The following is a 14,965-nucleotide window of genomic DNA, read 5'->3' as shown; positions in this document are numbered from 1 at the left end:
GTTAACTTCAGCCTAACCCCTTTAGTCCTAACCACTTTTGGGAAAGTTAAGCTCTGCTGAAAGCTTCTGGTGTTGAGCAGGGAGTCTGCAACCATCCAATAAACCCCACTAAGCACAGGGGTCTGTTTGCAGCCCCTTGTGTGTTAAAGCTGCAAAGTCTCTGAGCACAGTCCAGTTGGATGTAAACAGCATTCCTCTGCTGGGGTGGCAAACGATACCTTCCTCCCTGCTGGGCCTCAAGATGTAGCCAAAACTTGTTTACTCTGTAATTTAAAGTTCATTGTAATCTAAAGAGGGATTTTTGCAATGCAAATAGGGCTGCACAGAATGTAATACATTTTATTTATCGCTACTGTTAATTATGGCTATATAGCTTATCACTCATCACATAGCTTGGATTGCAAAACACAATGTTTCAAACACACTTTAACTCTCAGATCATGATCAGTAAAGAGAATATATTATACTTTTAATATGCACTTTCCCCCACAGTATTTTACAATAGCCTGAATAAACTCCATTTTGCAGAAAAGGTTTCCAAGAAATGCAAAAAAGAAATATCTCAATTTATGTGTGAAGGTAGTTTCTGATTGTATAAAGTGGGCAAAAAAGTGTCTTTTTGTTTGGTTCTGGAGTGCCCAGTTGTTCTGGCTGTTATACATCAATGAGAGAGCCTGCTATTAACCCCAAAATTCTGATTATTAGAAGATCATCCCACAATGATCTAATGTTAAGATAAATAATTGCAGTTCAGTGTGGCTAGAACAGTCTGATGGTCTCAGTGCTCTTTAAAGGTGCTGAAACAAGAAGTGGAGTGCAAAGGCTCAGGAACAGCAATATTCAGTGAAGGAAAAGTCTCCTCTCTCCTTGGCCTGTAGGAGGTGATCTAGGTTTGCTTCTTCTCTAATTCACACCTGTCATAAACTAATAATCATGTTCAATAACAAATGAAATGAAAATACTGCCCAGTGAAGAGGGACAAAGTGGTTCATGTTTGTTACATATCCTGATGCTGGACTTTGACATTCTGACAACACCCACCATTCTCGAGGTGCCATTGCAGATAAATGATTCCCTGCAGCAGAGATAAAGTGCTAAATGCTTCAGTGCTGTCCACGAGATGCAATGACCCTTATGCCCCAAGAGGTTAGAAACCTTTTATTAGCTGATTAGTGCTCTAAGTTAATGCAGTTAGGCTAGGTCTAAGAAGCCTGGTTCTGTGAGTTTTACTAAACCCTCCAGCTCTTCCTGACCACCCTGCATTTCAGAGGGCAGTGCAGCTGGGAACAGGTCACCCAGAGAGAGCTGGAACCTCCACCTATCCAGCGAGCCTTTCAGGACCTGGCCAGGCAGAGCCAAGTTTGATCTACATTTGGCAATATTCCTGTGCTGGGTTGAAGGTGGAGCTGGATGGCAGCTACAGATTTCATCCAGTCTCTGCATCTTCCTTTCAGCTCCCCAGCTCCTGTAAGTCCTTGATAAGTGCTGGGGTGTTACAGCACTCATCGCCCCATCCGAGGTGATGGTTGGTCCTGCCAGGGCTGCAAAAGTGGGGATGTGCCAGGAGATCCCAGTGCCTCAGGCATCTGTCTGAGTTCCCATCCAGCCCATGCACCTGGGCTCCTTCCCACAATAAATGAGCAAGAGGATTAGGTTGTGATGTGCTACTGGATTTTGGCCTAAAATGGTATTGAGGGCATGGCTGAAGAGTATCAGTAGATTGAGGGGATGCTGCGTCTTCTACACCCCAGTGCCTAAAAGAGCTGCTGATTTTAGCTGAATTTTGCCACAATAAACTCTTTTTCAGCAATAAACTTGTTGGTGAGACTGGCCACCATAAGTTAGTGCAGAGCTGGAGGGGGATGCAGAAATCAATGCAGGTATTTGGCAAACTGGAATGTCTGACAGTGTTGGAATTAACAAAGCTGGTTTAGCATTTCCCCTGCCAGTATCCACTCTTGTAAATAGGAATTTAGTTATTGTTGATATAATTGCAATCAGGAAAATGTTTTGTAGAGCGAGGAGTTCTCTCTACAGTATTTTCTCTGATACCTGAAATTCAGAGTGGATGTGACATATTGTTCTGCTTTGAGTTTCATTTAATTTGAGCATTATGATAACGCTGAAAGAACAAGAGAGTGGTAGCAAGTACTCTGCATTTGAATATATTATCTTAGGTCTTGCCAGCTGCAGAAGTTGCATTTACATAGACAGATGGTGGTGTAAGAGCCACCACTACTGACTGTACCACGTTAAGTAGTTTTTCAGTCTGTGCAAGAGGCAGTGCTTATTGTGATAGGAGTACTAGCAGTAACCTGTTTTGTTTATTCTTATATAATCAAAACCCCAACAACTCCAAAACCAGCAGTCACTGTGGAGTAGCTGGTGTAAAGATGGAGGCAGTAAAACTGTCATGTTTGAAAATGCCATTTGGGAGCTTCTACAATTTATTTTCTGAATGATTAGGGAGGCTGTCACAACATAAAAGATTTGGAAGTAAGCTGTCCAACATTCAAAGGTACACGGTTGTCACAAGAGCAGTTACACTGCAGCTAAATCCTTGGTGATGTAAACAGCTGTCAGCTCTCAATTAAATGGGGATCATGGCTTTGCCCTGCCTCTGAGATAAGGGAGCCTGGTTGTTTCCGTGCCAGAGCATCTACCTGTGCACAGAGCTGCTCAGCAGATTGCTGGCACCAGTTGTTTCCATTGCACAAAGTACTGAGTAGTACCAGGAAAGAAAAAGCCTGACACTTCTTCCTCTAGCTGTGGTGCATTGCTGTACAAGGGTCAGGAAAGTCCCTCCTGGCTGAAGTGCAGGGACCAGCCCAGCTCACAGGGCTGCTGGCCCAGGTGTGTTTGGCACTGATGGCACTCTGTCTCAGGGTTACTGATGGTCATGGCACAAGCAGCACTTCCATGCACTTGCTCTGCTTTCTCCCTGTGTAATGTACCTAATGTAGTCATGAACCATAATGAAACATTTGCAGCCATGTACATGCACTCAGGGCAGTCTGGATTAAAACAAACTGAACAGGATTTACAGTATTTTCTCCAAGAACCCAATTAAAAAGATGAGCTTTCCATTACAAAGATGCAATCAACACAAAAATCTTACTTTATATTCCCAGGACAGATCATTAATAGTATTTCAATCAAAATTTGATTATAATAATCCTAACCTGTTTAGCACAAGCCCTGCAGAGCCTTTTATTGTTTTTTTTTTAACTGGATGAAAATAATAACAATACCAACAACACCAAAAAAGTTTTAAGAAAGTATTTGATATTGAGATAATTTAAACTCATTTCAGCAGAGACTATAGACTAGGGGCAAATGTTTTCTATAAAGCTGCTCTTTCTGAACACCAGCGTTTATGAAAGTCACATCCACTAAATCTGTGGGTCTGTCTCATGAATGTTTTATCTAATTCCAGTGTTGCTAGCATGTCAGAGGGTTGTGCTTTTTGGGAGGTTTCCAGTTGTCTGGTAGAAATCCAATTGCTTATTCATGGATGAAATCTGATCAAGATGGAAGATACTGCAATGAGTGGAATTACCTTTTGGCTTTGATGAGCTGGTCTAAAACTGGAGAGAGAAGCAAAATTCTATTATACATAATTTTTTCTCTCCAGTTTTATTTATTTCTTTTCTCTCCCCTCCACCCTTGCACTTTTCTCTGGGCAATTGGCAAATCCATGAGTGCCATTAATGTTCCTGCTTGGCTGAACATTAAAAGTGTATTTTTGAACACAGCCTCCCTGAAATGCCCCAATCCTGTTGGCTCAGGGATTGTACTTGTTCTTGGAATATCCCAAGGGAAATCCCATCACTTTTCTTCCATTCACATGACCCAATGATTGTTTGAAAGTGCCCAGTTTTGCAGCTTCTTTCTTTTAAAGTCTGAGTTTTGAAGTTTACGCATTATATTGGACTTTGGAGAACTTTAAGTCAGTTCACTTCTTTTAGCCCAGGCATGAAAAAATTTACTGGAAATTACGTGGTGCCCATGTAAATACTGAGATATAGTTGAGCAGTGGACATTTGTCTTAAAGACAGAATACAAACAATGAAAACACACCAACCTTTAGCCCACAGCCATTATCTGTGGTATCTTAGTAATAGATGTAGTACCTTGTGCAGGGTTCAAGGCTCTCATATTTAAAGACTGAGGGATTTTCTTTTCCCACAGAGTTAAAAAGAAAATGTCGTAACTAAAGACAATATTATTTTTTTATTAGTTTAAAATGTGTTGTGAATAACCTGAACAAGTACAGAGAGCCCCCATGCATGCTAGTCAATATGGGATATTTTATTTGCCATTGCAAATACACCACTTCTCTATTAACCATCTTAAGCAAAAATATGCCAGACCATTTGGGCCTCAGGATAATGATGTTGTGATTTATTGCACTCTGCATTTCCATCCTGTAGCAATTACCAGAAGAGCTGATAATGGTCTGCAATTTGTTTTCCAGAATTGGGAATAGCTGCCAGCAAGAGCTGCTCTCAGGCAAAGGTAGTGGCTGTTTACCTGCCCTGCTCAGCCAGTCCAGGGAGGACAGGTCAGTGGAACCTTTGGGAATGCACAGCCAAGTGCCAGCCTGGTGAACTGAGAGCAGCTGTTTCTTATGAGGTGCTGCAGTGGGACCCAGTGGAATAAAAACTGACTTTTTATTAAGTGTCTATAAAAGAAAGGGTAATGTATCAGTTTTTCTACCCTCCAGTTCACTCACATCAATTTAAGATGTGTCCTCGATTCCAAGAATCAAGTGACACCACCCTGTTTTTAAAGAGCTCACAGCTCTAGCTATTGGTGGAGGTTCCTTATATTGGAATTTACTGTAAGCACTTGTCATAGTTATATGAAATCTTTATAATCCATGGGGTTAGAGATGTTTCCTGTTTCAAACTGGTTTCTTGGTGACCTTGGTGTCAGTGAATTGAGGCTCCACACACATTTTTCAGGACTTGATCCTGCCCAGCTGTGACAACAGTTTGTCAGCTGGCAAGAGATGAGACCCTGTGAATCTCAGTAGAAAGGATAAACATTCATCTTCAAATATAAGATGATTTCATACTTATTGAAAGTTTTTGGGTTTCCATTACTATCAGCAAGGTTGGTTTAGTTCTCTTTAATAGGAAAGGGATTGTAGGCTACAGAAAAGTGGTTTGACAGAAGGTGTCATAGCCTAGGTCTTGGTAAATGTACAGAATAGGATTTCAGCACTTAATGAACTGAGAACATCAAGTTCACACAAATATTTTGCCGACTGAGAAAAAGCTTTTTGGCATCTCTAAGAAAAAGAAAAAGTTGGTCTGTATGTGTTTTAAAGAAGCTTCATTTGGCTTAGCCTGTATTTGTCTCTTCTTCTGCTGGTTCTCCTTGTGTGTCCAGGCTCTGCTGTGCTGTGTTCAGTACCTGGTATTTTTGATGAGCAGTCATACAGGTGTGCCACTGGAGTATAGTAAAGACTGTTTTGAGTCTAACTTCTTTAGGCTTGGTATTCAAAGTTTTAGCATGGTAAAATGAACTTGTATTGTGCTTTATTTAAAGGAGAACAATTAAATGGTTTACCTTCCTTACAATAACTACTTTCCTGTAACATGACTGGAAGGAAAGAAGGAATCCTATTGACATTTCCATTAGTGAAAATCAGAATGTAACAGAACTAAATCCAGTGTCAAGATGATGTAACCACTAGGGGATTTCAGATGCCAAGCACAGGTAAGAAAGGACTCTGCATTACCACTTCTTTCTTGTCCCTGCTTTCTTTCACACTCCTGTTTGTGAGAATTCTCCCCTGCATCCTCCAAAATCACTGGGATCCCCAATAAGTTTTCAGAACAGGAATAACTACTGCAGGCACTTTAATGCACTTTAACTTTGGCAATGCTACATAAGTATTTTCCCACCATTCTTCTCCCCATTAGCAGCAGCAGCTCTCTTTTTTACATTTTTTTGCCCCCCAGCTCATTTTGCTCTAACACTTCTGAAGGGTTATACTGAAGTCACTCTTCAGTGAGTAACCAAAATAATCAGGTATTAATTACAGCTAAAGAACAAGGTCCAAAGCGTGATTCATTGTAATTCTTCAGTTCATCTAGAGTAAATAGGACCTTATCTGTGGGGCTGCCTAGATTTTTTACCTCAGTGATATGTGGAAACTATAGCTCAGGATCTTGGAGGAAACTTTGAACCCACTACACCAGTTTGAACAGGTTTGTGGCCTTTGGCTTTTTAATCTTTGCCTTGGTTCACTGTTAGATTTGAATGATTGCCAAGTACTGTAAAAGCCTGGAAATTGGATACTAATCTTGGAACTCTTATTTAGATTTTTTCCCAAGGAAGAGGTTGCACAATAAACATTGCCTGTCCATCTGGTCATGGGAGAGTGTTTTCCACTTTTGTTTCAATTCCTATTCTCAATGAGAATGGAAGAAACTCAGCAATTTGCAAGAGCAGACACTGAAGCTGCAAAGCAATATGAAAATGCCATTGTTTAAATTACTCTATAGTTATTATTATTAATAATATGGCTTTGCACTCATGTTCAACCTTTTGAGTAAAAGGTAACAAAAAGTTTTGCAAATGAGAATTTAAAAAACAAATAAATACTTCTATATTTGTATCTTCACAGAATAATTTGTGCTTGAGATTACAATATTTAAGTGCCCCTACTGGTCTAACAGAAAAATTAACCACTTGTACATTATTTTAGTCACTATTACATTTCTATAACTCTCTTGAGAAGGAAGGGATTTGAATAATGGTTCTGAATAGACATCTATTAGTACTTCTATAGTTTCTATGGAAGTACATTGGAATTAGGAGTATTCTATAAAAAAATATCTTTTCATTCTGGAAGTTCAGCTTACAATTCACACAATGGTTTTGAAAACTCTACCTTGCATGGCAACCTTTCAGTCTTTTGCCCACATAATTCCTGTTGGTTTAGCAACTCCAGCCAGTGCTCAGTTGTTATGAAACCCAGAGAAATTGATGAAATTAGTAATATAACTGGTTATTCCCATGTATGTATGCAAATATAAATAATGCTTAGAATTTATTCCTGGTAGTGTATTTTAGCTTCAGCTGTAGTGTATGAAGAAAGTGGGTAGTATAACCATACCTTGGTTATTTCACTAAATGTCCTTTTTGTGCATTTATTTGATAAAAAGTGGTGCTTTTGTTCATCCATGGAAGAAGGCAGTATCCAGGGCTTCTCAAGGACTTCATAGGCCTTGAACTTTCTCCCACTCTAAGGACAAAAACATAATTTTTCCTTTTTGGCAGATTTTACGACCTGAAGTGAGCTGTTGCTGATTCTAATACATTGAGATCAGGACCAAGGCAGACCTTGACCACGATGAGGAGATCATGCAGAAAACCCAAGGTAACTCATAACTTGACTGAGCAGACCAAAAGGAAGGAGTTCAGCAAGGAAACCTGTGTATTTCTTACAGGTGGTGTCTTCATCAAGTGCAGATCAGGTAAGTCCAGTACAGTTAGAATTTGTCACTTGATTTCTTGAACCTGTGCTGATTTAGCCTGGTTTTGGTCTGACCCTCTACTCCTGACATGCTTACAAAGAGCAAACTCTATTTGCAAGTCTAATAATGTGGCTGAAACTGGTAATTACTATACATACTTCCAGAAGATCTATAATATAATTAGCAGCTGCTTTGAGTTGCAAAATTACAATAAGAGAAGATTTATGTGCTTCCCTTTAACTTAAGCATGGTTTACTTCGATAAATACAATTCTGAGATAAGAATAAATGCATATTGCATTGGGCAATCTTCCCTGTGACACTGAGATATGTATTACCTCTTTGCTCCAATTATCCAAAATGATGTTGCTTTCCCTTTTTCCCTGCTTTGATTACCTTTTCAAGTGTTCTGTACCACCCTTGCCAAAGGGGTGCAATTATCCCTACAGGTTAAACCTCTTGACTTTGGGTGGAGGAGTTGTGCAAATGCGTTGCCAGTGTGGCGGCTCGGTGAATCAAACTTTCTGTCCTTTCATAACTTCTTTCATTAGGAGTCCCACCTGAGAGTCTGAAGAGCTGGTTTGGGTAGGAAAATGACTGAAGCCAGGGAGCAAGAAAGCTTTTCCTGCCCTGGTCTGCCTGGTCCCTCACCACTGCTGTGCTGCCCAAAGATTTCTGATTTGCCTCCTTTGACCCTGGATGTTCCAGTGCAGAAGCAGTGTCCCCCAGATGTACATGGCAGCCTTTAGACAATTATTTAACACTTCTCCAGAGCTTCATTAAGCAGAAGCTGATCTGAAGGAGTGAATGAACTGTGGCCAGGGCCTTCTTGGGCTTTGAAACTCAAGGCAGGAGCCTTGAGTGGCAACAGGTCCAGCTGTTCATATCTCAGAAGCTGAGAGTTCTTAAAGGCCAGCTCCACCACACGGAGCCCTTCCTGACACAACCTTAACAAAAAGATGTGTGAGAATGCCTTCACCAGAATTTCATCCCTTTCAGGCATTGTTTCTCCAGAGGTACCAACTTCTTCAATTCTTCTGCTGAGGGTTGTGATTGCAGAGCTCATTACAAGAGTCTAAACTCTGCTGAGGGTCTTCCTTGCTTTCCACTCATGTGTAATATGGTGAAGATAAATTTATTCCACTGCCTTTCAAGTCCTCTTTGCTCAGAAGGGATTAAGATTTAAACCTTCAACTGCCCTCTCAAAGAAGGTGAACATCAAAACAGCCTTGTGACTGAAAGTCTGACTGAAGCTAATAAAAACCTGTTCTCTTGAAACACCCTTGTTACAGCATGAGGAGCGCTTCTGTAACCTGCCAGCCTTCGGTTCCCTTGTACTGCTGTGGTGCAGTTCACTGATTAGAAACAATACTAGATGCACTTGTGATAAACTCTTTGTGGAGCCTCTGATCTGTGCATGGCTGTGCTCTCCTGAGATGGGGAAGCACAGACTACGTGCTGAGCAGCACTGCTCACCTTGCTGAGGTATCAGCCAAAACGCCAAAGAAAAGATCGTGACAATAATAATAATAATGATAATGATAATGATGATAATGATAAAAATAAAATGACGTACTTGGAAAATCTCTTGTGTTACCTTGGCTTAGCTTGAGCAATTTATAGGAAATCTCCCGGTTCCCAAATCTTCAATTGGGAAAGAAACTCCCAGATGGCAAAATTAGAAGCGTAATTATAATTTATTTAAAAATAGAGTGGCTTTTTTGAGGTAAAAGAGGAAATGCTTCAGATTTAAAACATTAAAGTTGCCTGAAGCAGAGTGAGTGAATTGATGATAATGTGGAGCTCTGGGTTTGACTTTTCATGAATGTGTCCCTATTGCCAGAATTTCAGTCCCTATTCAGAAAGATTTTAACTATTTTTTGGAAAGGGATTAGATCTAATGAAAGCTTTTCTGCTCTTTTTTTATTATCCAAATGATAATAAGCTTTAACCAGTGTATTTTCTTGTAGTAGCAGCACTGCTCTCCCAAAAAACTGCAGGATGATCTGGGACTTCATCCAACCTATGCTGAAGTCTTTCAACTCAAATCGAATCCTTGGTGAAAAAAATTAGAGGTGATTCCTCAGTAAATACAATGCATTGTCTGTGGTGGGTCTTGCAGTTACTTTTGCATTTATTCCAAAGCCTGGCACATGATGCTTAGAGAACTGCACAGTATTACAGGCCTTTGTTTGAATTCTATCCTTTTTATTTTGCAGATTTTTTTTTAAACATAAAAGGAAGAGGAGGAAATTTATGAAAATGCAGACCGTGTCAACATAGTTCAACTTCTCAACTTGTCATCTTGTCTCAGTTCTAACTGGAAGAGCCTGAAGAAGGCCCTATGGCCAACTTGTCAGCTCTAATCTCCCCTTCTACTCCTAGTGGATATTTTATTAACACTTTTTAAGGCTGTTTTTTATTTGTTTTGCAGTCTACATGCTGAGGCAGCAGCCAGTTTGGTTTTCTTCATCTTTCTCTCTTCTTGCTCTCTGCTTCCTGAGAGAGAGGTTGGCTCTTCTGCCATCAGAGTCCACAAATCACAGCAAAAGGGATTGTTGCAGTTTTCATAAATGTGGTGTTACTTGAAAATTATAGACTGCAACTGCTTATTGCAGTTCTGTGCAATGGCTGTAAATTGGGCCCTGTATCTTTCTGGTGACAGTCATTCCCGCAACAGGCCTTTTAGGAAATTGGAAGGGAAATTAAACAAGAGCAAGGGGTAGCCTTCCTTTTATCTTTGACATGCCTTCCTGAAATCCTTATCTATCATATTCAGGCAGAGATGCTGCTGAAATGCTGGTGGATTTAGATGTTGTCTGTCTCTGAAGCTACAGACTGCTGATCCTGCATGCTCTTTGAAGCAGGCCTGTTGATGGGGTCTAGATACACATAAAATTTTATGAATGATGGACCATGGTGACATGGCACCAGTGGAATATATTATTTCTCTATTTTTACTGTCCATTCATTTAAAAATCAGCTTTCTCAAAGCTGCTTAAAAGGGTTAAGCTGAGCACACCGTGACCATAGGTAGGAAACTGTTTGCAGAGAAGATTGAGTGGCCAGTAAAGGAAGGCTACATGATGAGTTTATTTCTCTTGCTCAGGAGAAATAGCCAGCACAAAGGATGGTAGGTAGTGCATAGAAAACTAATATAATCTACTATTATATATATATGTTATATATAATATATAATCTAATAACTATGTAATAATGTACAAGGAAGGAAACTGTAAATGCAAGGTGGTTTCTGAGACTCAAAACCTTCTGAGGTGATGCACATTACTCACTGCCCTGTGTGCTGGGATGTGCCTGGTCCTAATCCAGCCCCAAGTCCTGGCCTTCCTTCAAGTTTGGTTTGATGGGAAGGGCTCCTCACCTAACCTTACCTTTCTCTTCACCACTGAGCTTGCCTCAAATGAACTCTGTGTTGACACTCGTGCAGGAAAAAAGACTCTGGAAAGAAAAGGCTTTTTATATCTGTTCTACAGAAGAAATACACATGTTAATTCTGGCTATGGCAGATCCTCTAGGCCCACACCTCTGACACACCCAATATAAAGAGAGTTTAAACAAGCACTTACCCTTAAGGGTGGGAGGGATGCTCAGTTTTATCACCTCACCCCACCCCAGCCCTGGTTCCTCCAGGCCCTGTTAGAACAGCCAGGTTTGTTCCCTGTGTGCAGGAAGTGCTGAGGTTTGTGTCCCTCAGCAGCCACCTGCTCCAGGGTGCTCTGTGCTTCAAGAAAAGGGTCAGGTAAAAAACACCTTTTTCCATGAGTTGGGGACAATCAGTCAGTGCTGGGAAACGATGGATTTCACAGCCTCACATATCTCAAAGCGAAGCAGAAACCCGACCTCAAGGCACCTGTGTCTCTCCAGTGCTGGTGGTGCCAGTGGGACGGTGCCTCACCTGAACCCAGCAGGACAAACCCCAGACACACCTGTGGGAGCTGGCACCAGCCCCTGCTTGTCCTGGTCCCTCACCCCTCTGCCAGGGCAAAGCCTGGATTGCTCTCTGTGCCAGTTTAAAGGAGCATGGGCAAATTACAAGGCAGTTAAACCCAGTGATCTCCTTATCTTTGCTATTAGTATTGCTTTCGATTATTCTGAATGATACATGGCAAGAAACCAGATTTGCTTTTGATCTTTAATACCATGTGTTTACTTTTCACTAAGCCAAACAAGGAAAACCTCTAACTCTCTTTCACTTTTATCTGTCCCCTATTTGTTTTCATGTACAAGCACAGTGCTTCAATGTTCAGGCTGTAGATGATGCCAAGGAAAATTGAAGTCCAAACCAAGAAGCTGCTTTCACTGGAATTTAGAAAAACAAATACAGAGAGCTTTCTGTTGCTCATTTTATTTCATTTTCAATAAATCTAAATTTTGAGTCAACTCAACCTGACAGTGTTTATCTAAATAAAAATGCAATGGTTATGGGAATGAGAGCTGGTCCTTAGCTCAGAGGAGGAGGAGACTTTGATTAGTGCTTGGCTAGGAAGAAGGCAAGTGTCTAAAGCAAGAGGATTTGAAGACCATGTTCCACTGAAGTGGGTATAAATTTTATCAGTACCTTTGAAGCAAGTAGAATCAAACTCTAAATTAGTGATTCTGCATTACTTAGTAGCTCTTACTTCTAGCTTCTGGCTAGCTTCAGTTTTTAGCTGGAGAGCTAACTGGAGGGGTTATTTGGAGTTGCCTTAAACCTATATGCTACTAAATGATTTACTGGATGTTTAGATACCTATAATCCTGGAATTAGACCTACTGGGATATAAATCCCTGAAGCTCACAAGCAGTTAAATAATGACTAAACGGAAAAAGAAAAACCCATCTAATCCTTTCCATGCTAAGGTATATAATAGCACAAAATTGGGAAAATCCATCTTCCACACCAAATAGAGTGATTACAAATGAAGGCAAGAACATTATCCAAAAATATTGGAAGTGGAGTAGTACTGTGATCAAATAGAACAACAAACAATTCCTGAAAGAAAGGAAAAGTACGTAAATATTTCTGTATGTGTTTTACAGGGTCTGCACTGACACTGAGTTCCTTCTGTTCATGCTTTTATCAAAATTCTTAGCCAGTTCCATATGTTTATTGCAAAGTTTTCCTTCTTCTTTGCCAGGAGGGCATATCCAAAGCTCTCATAAGGAGACTGAAACCATGGGCTGGATTTGCAAAGAGCTGTGAAACTTTTTCTGCCTTACTGGGAGCAAATACGGACTGGATTGCTGAGATGGAATTTTAGCATCCTGCCTTCATAGCCTACTGTACACAGGAGAAAGCTGCCTTAGGATTTCAGTGGCCCAGGAACCAAGCACTGTGAGCATCCTTGCTCTGAATTTTCCCTCCCTAAGGATTGGTAGTGCAGTTCTCATTGTAGACAGCCTAACTCAGGAGCAAAATCCACAGTTCTGGTTGCACTGTGCCAGAAGAAATGGTTTTGAAGGACCTCAGCATGATTCAGTGCTAATCCAAAATACTGCACAATGGTGAAGAAACAAGGAAAATCAGTTTAAGCTATAGAATGGTGCTTTGCACAGCTATAGCTGAAAGGGGCCAGCAGTGCTCGTTGGATGGAGTGTGTGAGGCTGCATGCAGGGCAGCATCTCGTGAATCAAGGGTTGCTGTGTGCACTGCAGGGATACTGTGGGAAAGGAAGTTATACACTTTCACCCTCATTCCCAAAGTGATCCTGGAAGAGCCAGCTGCTGAACTGACTGTGGTGGTTGCAGCACCTTGTCTGGTCATTCTGAAATTGATTTCACAAATATTTAATGTGTATCATGTGTACCAGGTGGGCTGATGAGGATGAGATGAACTCTAAGAAGAATTGATTCTACTTCGTTCTGTTACAGAACCTCATCACCTTAATATTGCAGAAGTTCATCTGCATCCTGCAGTGCTGGTGGTAAGAAATGAGGAGCAGCTCCCTCAATAAAGTCACTTAAATATGACTGATGACAAATACTGCAGCGTCTGACCCTGCACCTCTTCTGTATAAATGTAATTTTGTACAAATAGTCACATTCATGTGCAACCACTGGATGTATTACTTTGATCATTTGACAAAACCAGCAGAGGCAGGTAATTATTTTTGGTTATTAGGTGTTTGCCCAGTATTCACAAGTAGGAGTGCATGATGGTTACTCTGCCTCTGAGGCTATTTATTTGCATAATTTCCTTTGTTTGGTAACAATGTGCTATCCAGACATTGAGAAGAGTCATATAGTCCCTTTCTGGTGGAATCTGTGTGTTTGCTAATACCCATGTGCAGTTTGTATGAATGTATTTGTGGTCAGTCTGTGCCCACTGACCCAGGCTGTGTTCCCATGCTATAGGATCAGTGGGTACCTGCCCATTTCAGGAGGAAGCAGGAGGTCCTGGCCCAATGCAGTGTGCTGGAGTCACGTGTTTCCCAAACTGCTCCAAATCTCAAGGCAATTTTCTGTGCTTTGTCCTTCAACACATGATTTATGTTAGTGAGTTGAGGAGTCAGTGCTTCCCTTGGTGAATGTTATTCTGCAATGGGAGTTATTGAAATGGAGAAGTGACAGAGGTCACAGACCAGAGTTTCTCATGTGCAGCACTGCCTGTCCTCCTCCCCTGGCTCCTCAGCATCAGGCATTAGGGACTGGCTGTTTCATGAGCCTCAGCATACAAAGCAAAGCCATCAGCTCTTCTGAAATTTGCTACTAGGTCAAAAGAGCTTCCTTAGAGGTTTATTTTGTCTTGGAGATGCACACTTTAAGAGCTCCTCCAAAAATTCCAGTGAGAGCAGAAACAGATAAATGTTAAGCTTCCTTTGCATTCCACAAGAGGTCCCAGCTGGTCTTTCTCTCCCAGCAGTAACCCCGGGGCAGAAGGCAATGCTTTTTATTTCCTCTCACACTCTGCAAAACAAAGCTTAATAAGCCTTGACACAGTTGTTCTTCTCCATGTTTTGTTAGGGGGGGATTCCCCTAAAAATCTTTCTGGATGCAGGGTTGCCTGAGACATTCTAAACACTTTGGCTGAAATTCTATTCAAAGTTTTATCACAGGGCTTTGCATGTAGATGATTTTCAACCCTAGTTTCTATTTCACCTGACTTTTAAGGCCAGCAGGAACCATTATAATCATCTTGGCTGAGTCCCATAAGCCAGAGAGTTTTGCTTAGTGATTGCTGTGTGGAGCTTGTGGTAGAGCTTGAGCACATAGTTTAGAGAGGCATTCAATCTTTATTTAAAAACTCAAGTGTCAGGCAGTTTGTCCTGGATGGTTTACTACCTACCCTGGCTTGTTCTTGTGGATCAATTGTCCGAGTCACAGAATTTAGGCTGTACAAGAAAAGGAAGCAAAATATAGTGGTCCCACCCTTCACAACCCTAGCCTCAGATGAGAGTAAAAATTGAGTATATTGAGATTTACTTTTCACAAATCCATACACAAGTGGTTTCAGAATTTCACAGTTATACACAT

The 14,965-nt window shown here is 41.0% G+C and overlaps 1 long non-coding RNA gene across 4 annotated transcripts in view; it reads left to right on the top strand.

The window, feature by feature from the left end:
- The window catches only part of LOC117001606, a 138,361-nt gene that overhangs the window by 98,537 nt on the left and 24,859 nt on the right, over window positions 1–14,965 (top strand). For 2 of the 4 annotated variants that reach the window (XR_004419076.1, XR_004419073.1), the window contains exon 1: window positions 10,723–13,592. This is a non-coding gene — a long non-coding RNA (uncharacterized LOC117001606). Of the gene's footprint in view, window positions 1–4,477; window positions 4,565–5,556; window positions 5,728–7,296; window positions 7,494–10,722; window positions 13,593–14,965 lie in introns of those variants that run through there. The other 2 variants (XR_004419074.1, XR_004419075.1) reach the window with 2 other exon arrangements.

Source organism: Catharus ustulatus, chromosome 11 (assembly GCF_009819885.2).
Source record: "Catharus ustulatus isolate bCatUst1 chromosome 11, bCatUst1.pri.v2, whole genome shotgun sequence".
NCBI classification, from domain to species: Eukaryota; Metazoa; Chordata; class Aves; order Passeriformes; family Turdidae; genus Catharus; species Catharus ustulatus.
Note: the sequence above shows the minus strand (reverse complement) of the source record. Positions and strands in the feature narration are given on the sequence as shown.